This window comes from Pristis pectinata, chromosome 8, assembly GCF_009764475.1.
Source record: "Pristis pectinata isolate sPriPec2 chromosome 8, sPriPec2.1.pri, whole genome shotgun sequence".
Taxonomy (NCBI): Eukaryota; Metazoa; Chordata; class Chondrichthyes; order Rhinopristiformes; family Pristidae; genus Pristis; species Pristis pectinata.
The window spans coordinates 50,758,603-50,772,041 of NC_067412.1; the positions used below are offsets into that span (position 1 = coordinate 50,758,603).

The following is a 13,439-nucleotide window of genomic DNA, read 5'->3' on the forward strand; positions in this document are numbered from 1 at the left end:
AGTGGAGGACAAGTCATTGGGTGTATTTAAGGCAGAGATTGATAGGTTCTTGACTGGTCAAGGGATATGGGGGAGAAAGCAGGAGAACAGGATTGGAGAAATATCAGCCATGATTGAATGGCAGAGCAGACTCAATGGGCTGAATGGCCTAATACTGTTCCTGTATCTTATGGTCTAAATATTTCAATCATTTAAAACTGTTTTTAAGTGAAACTGGCTGAGAAACTGCTCAGTAGTTCTTTAGCATTGAGACATAATGTGGGTCACCCTAATGCAGAAGATGCAAGTTGTGAGATCTGTGGTTCACAGAGCAACACTATGGGACTTTCCTGTGTGTCACTGACACTGCTATTGTTGGTTTCAGCACTGTCTTTCTGACTGATGCATCGAAAATGCTCACTATTGTTAAAATACTTCAAACATCCAGGCAGCTCTGAAAGGGAAATGTCACCAGGCTTAGCTCCAGTTGCAGTTTACAGGGTAACGTTGTTACTAAACATTACCATGGTGTGAAGGGGAGGGCAGAGTGCTTCTGGACAGTCTGATGAAGAGTTATTCCTGCAGGAGGGATTATGTGGGGTCATGGTTATTTTTGAGGGTTACAGGTGGGTGGGGGCTCTGGGCAAGGTGGTTGTCAGGGAGGTCTCTGTTAAGGATTTGAGTGCAACCTATGAATGCCTCCACTTTGGCAAAGGAGGCAAATCACCAGCTGCTGTGGGCTGAGGGTAAAGTAGGTGAGGTCTCCTCCAGTATGGAGCTTAAGTGACCGGCCCTGACCTCCAACACACCACTGAGCAACAAGCCATGAGATGGGGCAGGGATCAGAGAAACCTGGTATGGTCCTGAGGTGGGGAAGCTGAGAGTGACCATCAGCCTGACCTCTATGGTAATGTAGTCCAGACACACGTGTGAGCCGGTCTTTGAGGGAGCCCCATCTCAGTGAGTACGAAGAATGAGGTTTGAGTGGTGGCCCTTTAACTAGCTCAGCTACAGGGGAAATGGGGTTAGTAAAGCCTGGTGAGTCAACAGAGCTGACATTTTTCAGATCACTGAGCTTGAAAATCTCACCTCAGTTGGATTTTACAGTTGACCAGCGTTTCACCCTGGAGAGAGAACAGAATCCCACGATGAGGGAGGGGACCTCCCTCCCCATTGACGCGAGGGCACCCAGAAGTGTGGGCAAATTAATCCACTCCGTGGTCACCTGCTTCTCACAACACTGTTGTGTGAAGGTATTACAAGCTTGTTTTAAAGTTTTTAAGGTGATTTAATTCTTTCATTGATTTTAAATCATTTTGATGTTCAGGAATACTCGAAACAGGTTTGACAGCCAGCAAGGCTGGGTCATGGCCAGGACATTTGTCAAAGATTATCACGAGTAGGGCTCATTTTGTTTACCTATTACAATTATTACAATGCTCCAGGTCATATCACTGAGAAATACCTCACTGTTTTGGATTAGTCAGCATGATGAAGGTAGCTGACTCCACTGGTTCCGGTAAAATACCAGTATGGGTTCACCAGGTGTGTCAGCAATGAGTTCAAGTAGTCCCTTACCTGGAACAGGTTCCAGACATTTGTTGCAGGTTCTTGCTTTGGCAGTGGAGGGATTAGTGCTCAATGGTCAGGTAATTAGTGGAGCAGATCGAGGGGTTGGTGGGCAGGCTGTAGAGTAATCAGAACTGGGTGGGGTTTTGGTCAGACCTGATGGGTGGTAGCTACCACTCAGGGGATTGGTCAGTGAAGAGTGGGTAGAGTTAAGTGCTTGGGGACATCAGCACTGTAGTGGGATTCAGGGGCTCTGAGGAAATAAATTTAATGGTGGCTGCCTTTTTTTTGGAGTTTCCAGTGTTGGGCTCAGGGTTGCTGAGGGAGAACCCCTGTAAATCTCACAGATGCAGAACAAGCATCAAGAGGAAGGATGTGATTAAGCTGGAAAGGGTACAGAAAAGATTCACGAGGATGGAATTGAGTTACAAGGAGATAATGGATAGGCTGCGACTGTTTTCCCTGGAGCGAAGGAGGCTGATGGGTGAGGCTGAGAGGTTTATAAAACCATGAGGGGCAGAGATAAGATGGATGGGGCAGTGTTTTTCCCAGAGTAGGGGAGTCTAAAACTAGAGGGCAAAGGTTTAAGGTGAAATTGGGAAGAATTAAAGGGGACCTGAGGGGCAACATTTACCACACAGGGCATGGTGGGAATATGGAATGAGCTGCCAGAAGAAGCTGTAGAGGTAGGTACAATAACATCATTTAAAAGACATTTGGACAGGTACATGGATAGGAAAGTTTAGAGGGATATGGGCCAAATGTGGGCAAATGGAACTAGCTCAGGTAAACAACTTGGACGAGTTGGGTCAAAGGGCTTGGTGTAGAACTCTATGGCTTTAAGCAGAAAACCTAGTTAGATTTTAGGTGTCCAAAGAGAGAGGCACATTGGAGCAATGGTTGGCTGGAGAAACAGAGATTTGTGTCGGGAAATGTACCCTGTACCAGGATATAGATTAAACATTTGTCATGGTGCCTGAAGGAAGAGTAGCTATCTGACCTACCTGAAGGCAGTTTGTGGACCACAACTGCAGCATTCTGTCAAGTCCTGAGAAAACTAATGTACAAGCTGTGAGAACAGAGTGTCAGAGAGATAGGAAGACATGCATCTATTCCTCTGTGGTTTTGGATTGTGCACAGACCTGTAATGTTTACATTCAGCTGTAAATAATCAAAACTGTTGAGCAGAGAGCTGTTGGCAAAAAAACAGTCCTTGGAAAGAACACCTAGTTGTATAAACAAACTGAAGTGCTATGTTGAAGCTGTGTGCATGGACAGAGACCAGGTGCTGGGAAGTTTTCAAAGTTTTTATTTCCCCATCTGAAATGTATTCCACTTAATGGACTGTTAGTCCCTTTAACATAACTTTCTATCTGAAACATTATTGAAGTTAAATGTGTGTCCAATGTTAATTATTTGTGTTTGACCAGCCGGAGTGTAATTCAGAATTGGCTACTGTAAATTTCTCCTGGTGTGTAGGTGAGTGGTAGAATCTGGAGGAATTGACAGAAAAGTGAGAGAATAAAATGTGATGAGTGTAGGATTAACATTGGTAAGCATGGACTAGATGGGCCGAAAACCGTGTTTCTATGCTGTATGACTCTATGACTGTGACTAGAAATTGAAATATTGATGTATTGAATGGAAACTCAGGGCTTCCAGACTTACTGCTGTTTATACTTAAGGCAAGCAACATTTTTCATGCTTCTTGTGACTTTACCAACCTCGGCGGCTGCAAACCAACAAAATACCAGAGATACATTATCACTGGGGGATCTTACGAACACCAGAATGCCATGAACAGGTCTGTGACAACGAGCAGACAATTTGCCTGGGTGATGTTCGTTGAGTTTGGCTCCAATAGTTGAGAGAATTCCTCTGGTCTTTTTCATGATCTGTTGGAATTTTTTTTTATCCATCTGTACAATGGCATTGGTTTCTGGAGGTAAGTTACAGCTGCAGGAAGAGAAAGCTCTTCAATTACAAGCTTACAGTGCTGTGGGGTTTCTCTGTGAAATGTCACATTGAAAGCTACATTGTCAATCTTAGTGCAGGGATTGCCTGCAGAGAAAGAGAACAGCATCCCAGATTGCCCAAGGGATTTTGAATAAAACAGTTACTCTGTCAAATTAACCTAATGAGTAAAAGTAATCAATTTAAAAATTGGCACTATTAAGGGACACATCACTAGGTTCTAAAGATTTAAAGCACTCTTTCTCAATACATGGATCACAGAATATATGAAAGATTCACAAACTGTATAAAAGTGTCATATTTTGTGCACATTTTGGAGAATATAGACACTGCCTGAACTTCACAGGATGTTACCACTGTGCATGCTCATAAGGGCAGTCCCCAGGTTACAACTGGATCCCGATCCTGTTTGTAACCTGAACTGTTTGTAAATTGAAAATGTACAGAAACAGTGTGAGGAAGAAGATCACAGGAACAGTGTCTATATTCTCCAAAATGTGCACAAAATATGACACTTTTATACAGTTTGTGAATCTTTCATATATTCTGTGATCCATGTATTGAGAAAGAGTGCTTTAAATCTTTAGAACCTAGTGATGTGTCCCTTAATAGTGCCAATTTTTAAATTGGTTACTTTTACTCATTAGGTTAATTTGACTGAGTAATTATTTTATTCAAAAGCCCTTGGGCAATCTGGGCAATCTGGGATGCGGGAGAGTGAGCAGGGCCAGGAAGAGTGGCCACCAGCCAGTCTCACTGACTCGGAGAGTGAGTGTGTGAGTCTGCTCAGTGGTCCCTGCTCTGCTCGGCTCCACCCAGCCCCCGATTGTTGCAGCTCGGGAAGACCGGTGAGGGGGGTTGGTTTTCCCTGGAGAGGAGGAGGTTAAGAGGGGGCATGACTGAGGTACATAAAATTCTAGGGTGGGGTAGACTGCAGGAAACTTTCCCCCATATCAGAAATAGATAAAACTAGAGGACATAGATTGAGAGTAAGGGGGAAGAGTTTTTGAATGGATCTGAGGGGGACCTTCTTCACCCAGAGAGTGGTGAGTGCCTGGAATACAGTGCCAGAGAAAGTGGTGGAAGCAGAGTCACGAACAACATTTAAGAAGTGTATAGATGAGCACTTGAATTGCCTCAACATACGGGCCGAGTGCTGGAAGATGGGATTAATATGTATGGGTGCCACCGGTTGGTGTAGACGTAGTGGGCCAAATGGCCTGTTTCCAGGCTGTATGACTCTGTGACTTTCTCTGTGATTGTATATTACAGGGTAGTCAGGAGGAGATATTGTTACACAATTGGCCCGATTAGCAGTGGTGAAGATGCAGGAGCCAAGTGGGGCTTTGACCCCACAGCCCCGCGGAAGAGAATGCTGCTTGAAAGGCCGCATTCTTCCAGTGAGGAATCTGTGACCTGTGGTGAAGCAGAATTGTCACTTTCCCCTTGCCTCACAAGCTGCAAATGGATTTAAAAAAACAAATCAGATGCTGGAATCTGCATCAAAAACAAAATGCTGGAAGCACTCAGCAGGTGAGGCATCATCTGTGGAGATAGAAGCAGAGTTAAGGTTTCAGGTCAGGGGCCCTTCCTCCTCATTCCTCCCATTTCTACATTTTGCAGGGACTTCCCATTTCATGACTCCCTTGTCCACTCTTCTGTCCACATCCACCTCTCCCTGTCCTACAACACCTTCCCATCCAACCACAGGAGATGCAGCTCCAGCCCTTTCACCTCCTCCCTTCCCATCATCCAGGGACCCAAACAGTGCGGGTGAAGCAGTGATTCACTTGCACTCTTCCAATCTATTGGACTGCATTTGGTGTTCACAATGTGGTCTCCCCTCCACTGGAGAAACCAGACACAGAGCGAGTGATTGCTTTACAGAGCACCTACATTCAATCCTCAGTGGTGATCCTCTGCTTCCTGTTCTATGCCACTTTAATCGTCAATAACACTCCCGCTCTGACCTGCCTGTGGCACCTTCCACTGCCGTAGTGAGGTCCAACAGAAACTAAAGGAACAACATGTCATGTTCCATCTGGGCACTTTGCAACCTTCTGAAATGGGCATTGAAGTCTCCAGCTTCAGGTAAACTGCTCTCTCATCTTTTCCCATTATCCTCCTTATGTTTCTTTCTCACCCCATTTCTAGAAAATTCCTCCCTAACAGTCAGTGCTCATGCTCCTTCTCACCTGATCTATCTGAACCAGTCTCCATCTATTCTTTTCTCTCAGACTTCACTGCTCCCACCAGCTCGGCTTTGGAAATGGACACCCCTCCACTCTCTCCCAGTTTATGAGTGAGGTTCCCTGACCCGAACCGTTAACTGGTTTCTCTTTCCACAGATGCTGAGTTCTTCCAGCATTTTCTGTTTTGGCCACAGATGGTTTAAGCTTGTCCGTCTCTTCCCTCACATCAACTCACCAGACATCCAAGTCGCCATCACCAATTACAGTTCCCTGGTTGATTTCTTAAAGAGACCAGTGGACTTGCCCTCCGATTGCATATCGAGAAGGATGGCTACAAGCTCTGCCCAGAGCTGGGTGACAGGTCGGCGAAGGACCACATTGTGAGTAACTGAAATGAGAAATGGAACGGAAGGGAAGGGAGGAAAGCAAATGAAGTGATCCAGCCTTACGCCATCTGCTTCTGGGTGAGTTGCAGGTTGAGGATATAGTGGAATATGCAAAGGGAGATCAGGTGTGTCGGCACCATGAGCCTCAATCCCATGGCTGGACACTGGCTCATCACACAGCATTTGATCAAAGCAAGCACCTTCCCCTCCTCAGAAGCAAGACTCTCCTGTTGCTCACCTCCTGCATCTTTGACCTGCTCCTAAAGAGGACATCATCTCAGTGCCTTCCACAGTTGAATAGCTGGCCGTGGATAAAAGTTGTGCAATGTGAGTGTGGGGTTCACTGTGGTGTTATGTGTCTGAAGATGCTGCAGAGTGATTTGACATATTAGTTCTCACAGAGGGGATTAGCGGGTGACTGATCAAGGTGTGGTATATTGAGCAGTGCTTGACATTTATTGTACACAGCTTTTACTAATTTGGCCCTAAGCCGGTCCACACATGATTTTCCAGCAACTTCAAAGGACGAACGTTTTCACCCGGAGGGTGGTTGGAATCTGGAACATCCTGCCTGAGGGGGTGGTGGAGGCAGAGACTCTCACAACATTTAAGAAGCATCTGGACGAGCACTTGAATCGTGAAGGTTACGGACCAAGTGCCAGTAAGTGGGGTTAGTATAGATGGCTACTTGATGGTTGGCATGGACAGGGTGGGTTGAAGGGCATGTTTCTGTGTGATATGACTCTATGACTCAACTTAAGCTCACATTCTCACTGGAGAGACATTATCAAACTGATAAATAACACGTATTGACATTTCCCTGTTCCCCATCATCTCTTCATAAATGGCAATCAGTTTTATCCTGATCTAACCTTTCCAAATCCACAGTGGATCTCTGTGATCAACTGAAGATTTTCAAGTTGTTTAGTCGTCTTCTTCTTGTTAACAGCTCGAGTAATTTCCAGGTAACAGATACGAGATTAACTGATTCTATGATTCCCTGGTTTCCATCTCTCATCTTCCTTAAGTAGTAAAGTGGCATGCACAATGTTTCAGTCCAGAGGAGTGTTCCCCAAATCTGTCGTGAGATCACCGCACACTGACTTCCTTAAGTATTGCTCAACCCTTTTATCATATAGGACCAGGTATAAACATTGATGGACATCCTGGACCACTAACAGTTTAAGTAGAAAACAAGAGTCTTGTCCCCAGATCACATACTACGTATGGCGGTTTAAGTCTTTAAGGAAATTAACCTTAGCAGTAAATCATTAACAAATCAATGTGTCCGCCACTATTCCCAAATGGTATTTGTACAATTTGGGGGAAAATGCCATAAACTGGCCCTAAAGGGTTAAGGAGATCTCTAAAATTGAAAAAAAGATACAAATTCTCCATTCTGTAATAACTTACAAGTTCTAACAAGTTTGTGTGTGTTTGGTAAAATTGTTAGTGCAATCATCCAATCACTTATTATTCATGCATCAAGGGAAAGTATTTGGCTTTACGTAGGGGAGTAATGCTGAAAGACAAAGTGTCTCTAACAGAAAAGAACACAAAGGTGGATCCAACATCATTGCAACAAAATTGCAGAAGGTTCATTTCAGTCCATGTCTTCCATCGAATGTAATCACAAGATAACTCAGTCAGTTGAGATTCTTCCACCTTCCATGGACTTGTGCTTTCCAGTACAACTCCAACTCCCCAAACCTGCTGCAACCTGAACTTGGCAGCCACTCAGTTTGCTTTATTTGTTACTGGGATGTGGTGTCACTTTGATGCCAGCATTTATTGTCCATCCCTAATTGCCTCATTAAGAGTTAACAACAATCATGGGTATTAAACCACATAAAGGCCAGAGTGGATAAAGACGGCAGACATGAATGAACGGGAAGGATTGTTTAGTCGGTGCAGGACTGCGATGGGCTCAATGCCTGATATTGGCCTTTGTGTAAACAAAAAATCTAGCTACATTTAATTATTTGAATTAAGTCCTGTTGCTGCTGAGGTAGGAATTGAACTCTTGTCTCAGCATCAGTGGTTCTGAACGGTAGCCCAGTAACATAACCATTCTGCTACTGTACTCCCAGGAGCTGCGAAAGTAAATTGGTAAATTGTTTTATTATTGTCACGTGTACCGAGGTACAGTGGAAAAACTCTGTTTCTCATGCCATCCACACAGATCATTTCATCACATCAGTACTTCGAGGTAGTGCAAGGGAAAAGTGATAACAGAATGCAGAATAAAGTGTTCCAGTTAATGTAGTGCAGGTAGGCAGTAAGTAACTGGCACCCTCAGCATTACTGTGATCTGTCAGAGCTGTGAGATATGACAGTGGCATTCAAGAGGCTTTTAGATAGGCAGACCAATACTCAGGGATTGGAGGGATACTTCTTTGAGACAGTGGACTGGTCCATGTTCAAATACTCAGCTGCCAGCCTTGATGAGTATGTCACCACCATCACAGACTTTATCAGCAAGTGTGTGGAGGACTGTGTACCAAAGAAGACAATACGGGTGTTCCCAAACAGGAAACGATGGATGAACCGGGAGATTCACTCCCTACTGAAGGAGAGGACTGCTGCACACAAATCTGGTGATCCTGATCTGTACAAGAAATGGAGGTATGACCTTCAGTAAGCTATCAGGGATGCCAAGAGGCAATACCGATCAAAACAGAGTCCCTGCCCAGCCGTCAGTTATGGCAGGGCTTACATGCCATAACAGGCTACAAGACGAAGTCGGCCTGCATAGCTAACAACAGCGCATCCCTTCCTGATGAACTTAACCATTCTATGTGCATTTTGAACAGAAGGGAAGTGAATTGTCACAATCCACCCTGACAGCCTCCAATGCAGCTGAACCTGTGATCCCAGTGGAGGACGTAAGATCAGTCTTCCAGAGAGTGAACACGAGGAAAGCACCTGGCCCAGATGGTGTCCCTGGCTGTGTGCTCAGATCTTGTGCTGATCAGCTGGCAGAAGTATTTGCGGATATATTTAAAGTCTCCCTGCTTCAATCTCAGGTTCCCACCTGTTTTAAGAAGACCACTATCATCCCGGTACCGAAGAAAAGCAAGGTAACATGCCTCAACGACTACCAACCAGTGGGTCTGACATCCACCATCATGAAGTGCTTTGAGAGGTTGGTCATGGCACACATCAACTCCAGCCTACCAGACAACCAGGACCCACTGCCATTCGCCTATTGGCGAAACAGGTCTACAGCGGATGCCATCTTCCTGGCCCTACACTCAGCTCTGGAGCATCTGGACAGTAAAGACACATATGTTAGACTCTTGTTTATTGACTACAGCTCTGCCTTCAATACAATAATTCCAAGCAAGCTTGTCACCAGACTCAGAGACTTAGGACTCAACACCTCCCTCTGTAACTGGATCCTTGACTTACTAACAGACAGCAATCAGTGAGGATAGGTAGCAATAACTCCGGCATGATTATTCTCAACATTGGTGCCCCACAAGGCTGCATCCACAGCCCTCTACTCTACTCCCTATACACTCAAGACGGTGTGGCCAGATTCTGCTCCAACTCCATCTACAAGTTTGCAGATGATACCACCATTGTAGGCCGTATCTCAAACAACGATGAGGCGGAGTACAGGGAGCTTAGTGGAATGGTGTCATGACAACAACCTTTCCCTCAATGTCAACAAAACCAAAGAGCTGGTTATTGACTTCAGGAGAGGGGGCAGTGTACATGCACATGTCTACATCAATGGTGCTGAGGTCGAGAGGGTTGAGAGCTTCAAGTTCCTGGGAATGAACATCACCAACAGCCTGTCCTGGTCAAATCACGTAGATGCCACGGCCAAGAAAGCTCACCAGTGCCTCTACTTCCTCAGGAGGCTAAAGAAATTTGGTTTGTCCCCTTTGACTCTCACCAACTTTTACCGATGCACCATAGAAAGCATCCTATCTGGATGTATCACAGCTTGGTACGGCAACTGCTCTGCTCAGGACCGCAAGAAGTTGCGGAGATTTGTGGACACAGACCAGCGCATCATGGACACCAGCCTCTCCTCCTTGGACTCTCTTTCCCTCTCGTTGTTTTGGTGTAGCAGCCAGCATAATCAAAGACCCCACCCACCCGGGACATTCTCTCTTCTCTCCTCTTCCATTGGGTAGAAGATACAGGAGCCTGAAGGCACGTACCACCAGACTTAAGGACAGCTTCTACCCCACTGTGATAAGACTATTGAACGGTTCCCTTAGACAATGAGATGGACTATGACCTCATGTCACTTGTTGTGACGTCACACCTTATTGCACTTTATTTTTCTGTAGCTGTGACACTTTACTCTGTACTGTTACTGTTTTTACCTGTACTACATCAACACACTTTGTACTAACTCAATGTAACTGCAATATGTAATGAATTGACCTGTACAATCGGTTTGTAAAACAAGCTTTTCACTGTACCTCGGCACAAGTGACAATAATAAACTAATACCAATACCAATACCAGGTTAACTTGCAGGTTGAGTCAGTAGTAAGGAAGGCAAATGCAATGTTAGCATTCATTTTGAGAGGACCAGAATATAAAAGCAAAGATGTATTGCTGAGGCTTTATAAGGTGTGGGTCAGACCACATTTGGAGTATTGTGAGCAATTTTGGGCCCCATATCTAAGGAAGGATTTGCTGGCATTGGAGAGGGTCCAGAGGAGGTTTACAAGAATGATCCAGGGAACGAGAGGGTTAATGTGTGAGGAATGTTTGATGGTTCTGGGGGCCTGTACTCACTGGCGTTTAGAAGGATGAGGGGAGATCTCATTGAAACCTACCAAATATTGAAAGGCCTGGATCAAGAGGATGTGGAGAGGATGTTTCCAGTAGTGGGAGAGTCTAGGACCAGAGGGCACAGCCTCAGAATAGAAGGATGTCCAATGCGCTTATTAGCAGTATACTGCCGGGGAGAATCCTCCTGACTCGCATGTAGAGTCTTTATCGGAGGTCTCCACAATACAGAGGGGCAGACATCAATTTATACAGTCCTTGTCACACACTTAAACAATGCGGCTCCACAAGTTTTGATCAGGCTCCTGAGATTCAAAGACAGACATCGCACTCATTGTTTAGGATAAACCTCATACTTACTGTTTAATACAACCATCACCCTTATTGTTTAGTATTGCAATCAAGTTCCGGACATAGTAATTACCACCTAGTCCTGAGTCAGGGGTTTGCTTGTGTGGTATTTTTTCATTAGTTATATGTACAGTCACAATTTCTTAACCCTTTACTTCCTCACCTTTAGAACAGAGATGAGGAGGAATTTCTTTAGCCAGAGGGTGGTGAATCTGTGGAATTCATTGCCATAGGCGGCTGTGGAGGCCAAATCATTGGGTATATTTAAAGCGGAGGTTGATAGGTTCTTGATTAGTAAGGGTGTCAAAGGTCACGAGGAGAAGGTAGGAGAATGGGGTTCGGAGGGAAAGATAAATCAGCCATGGTCAAATGCCAGAGCAGACTCGATGGGCTGAATGGCTTAATTCTGCTCCCATGTCTTATGGTCTTATTGTCTTAAGTTCCCACACAGCAGAAGATGCTTTCAGAGGTGGGTTGTCCCATGGGAATAGACAGTCTGAGAAGCATTTTAAATCTTGTTTTGCCATTTTTAATCATAAAGCTGATATTCACAAATTTAGCCTGAGCCTATCTTGGGCTAATAATGACAGTCGTTTAAAAGATTTAACTGCAGAATTGGTTTTAAATGTTATTGATGGTTTTAAAAAGGACACTGCAACTAGCCTGGATGGTGTGTTTCTGGATAGGATTCGCAAAATAGACATCAACGTGTTTGCTGGAATGTATTCCTTCTCGGGTTCGCTGTGGCAGAGTTCTAGCTAACATCAGCAACAGTTACCTGCAGCTGACAAATCCAAACCCTCGATCGTATGTATGGGCTGTGGAGAAGTCAGGTGTTGGAAAGCTGGGGAGGACCTGTAATGGTTGCTGTAAGTTGCCCCTTATGTCGGTGGGTGGGAGGAGAATCAGGGGAGAGTTGATGGGTATGTGAGAGAGAATAGGTTGCAGGGGGAGAGGGACTGATAGAAATGCTTTGAGAATCGACATAAAGATGATGGGCTGAATGGCATCCTTCACTGTTGTAAGGAAATAATGTGGTGAACCTACGCAACCACAATCTAGCTTAACGGATTGGCAGAAACCTCACTCTGCCATCATAATCAAGCCACGAGACTCACCCTAGTTCAATGAAGAATGAAGAGCAGCACAGAGGGCGGCACAGTGGCACAGCGGGTAGAGCCGCTGCCTCACAGCTCCAGGGACCCTGGTTCAATCCTGACCTCCGGTGTGCTGTCAGTGTGGAGCTTACACGTTCTCCTCTGGGTTTCCCCTGGCTGCCCCAGTTTCTTCCCACATCCCAAAGGCATGTGGGTATGTGTGCTAATGGGTTGCTATAAATTGCCCCCTAAGTGTGTAGGTGAGTGGTACTGGTTTGGGGAAATTGATGGGAATGTGGGAGAATAAAAAATGGTGTTTACGCAGGTTTAATGAAAATGTGTGGTCGGCATGGACCCGATGGACCAAAGGGCCCGTTTCTGTGTAGTGTGTACCTGAAGATGTTCTCCCAGCCTGGTGGACCTGTGCCAGAGGACGACTTATGTGCTAAATGGGAAATGTTGCATGCAACTGACAAAGCTAAGCAATCCCATAACTAACAAAGCGATCACAACTGTGCAGTCCTGCCGCATCCCATTGTGTACGCGGGGGGGTGTTTGAGAGTACATGATTAAAGTGGCTCCAAGAGCATCTCCACCCTCAGTGACCATGGGGCCTGGCATGCAAGTACAAAGGATGAGGCTGAACCATGTGTCGATCATTCACAACCAAGTTTAGCCAGAAGTACCAAGTGGATGATCCATTTTTGCTCCCTTGAGATCCCCACCAACACCCAACTCTAGCCTTGAATCAATTGGATTCATTCTGTGTGATATCAAAGAACAGCTGAGACCACTGGATAAGACAAAGGCCAGGGTCTCAGACAGTGTCCTGATCATATAATTATGACTTGCAACAGAATTATTCCTACCTCCAGGTAAGCTGTTTCAGTTACAATCTGGCGTCTACCCAACAGTGTGTAATTTTGCCCAGTTACATCATGTCCATGATAAGCTAGGACAAATCGAGTCTGGTTGAGGTCTACCCAATCAGCTTATTCTTAAAGTGTTCAATAATACTGTAGCAACATTGAGTCTTCAATGACCTGCTCACCGATGTCTAGTTTGGGTTTAGTCATGAGCACTTAGCTTAAGTATCAAGTACAGTCCAGTGATGAGGGTGGCTGCCCTTGACT

At 45.2% G+C, this 13,439-nt stretch overlaps 1 protein-coding gene across 1 annotated transcript in view; it reads right to left on the reverse strand.

Annotated features, from left to right (window-relative positions):
- Positions 1 to 13,439, reverse strand: part of LOC127573783 (sodium- and chloride-dependent neutral and basic amino acid transporter B(0+)-like) — a 64,678-nt gene that overhangs the window by 4,401 nt on the left and 46,838 nt on the right. The window lies entirely within an intron of this gene.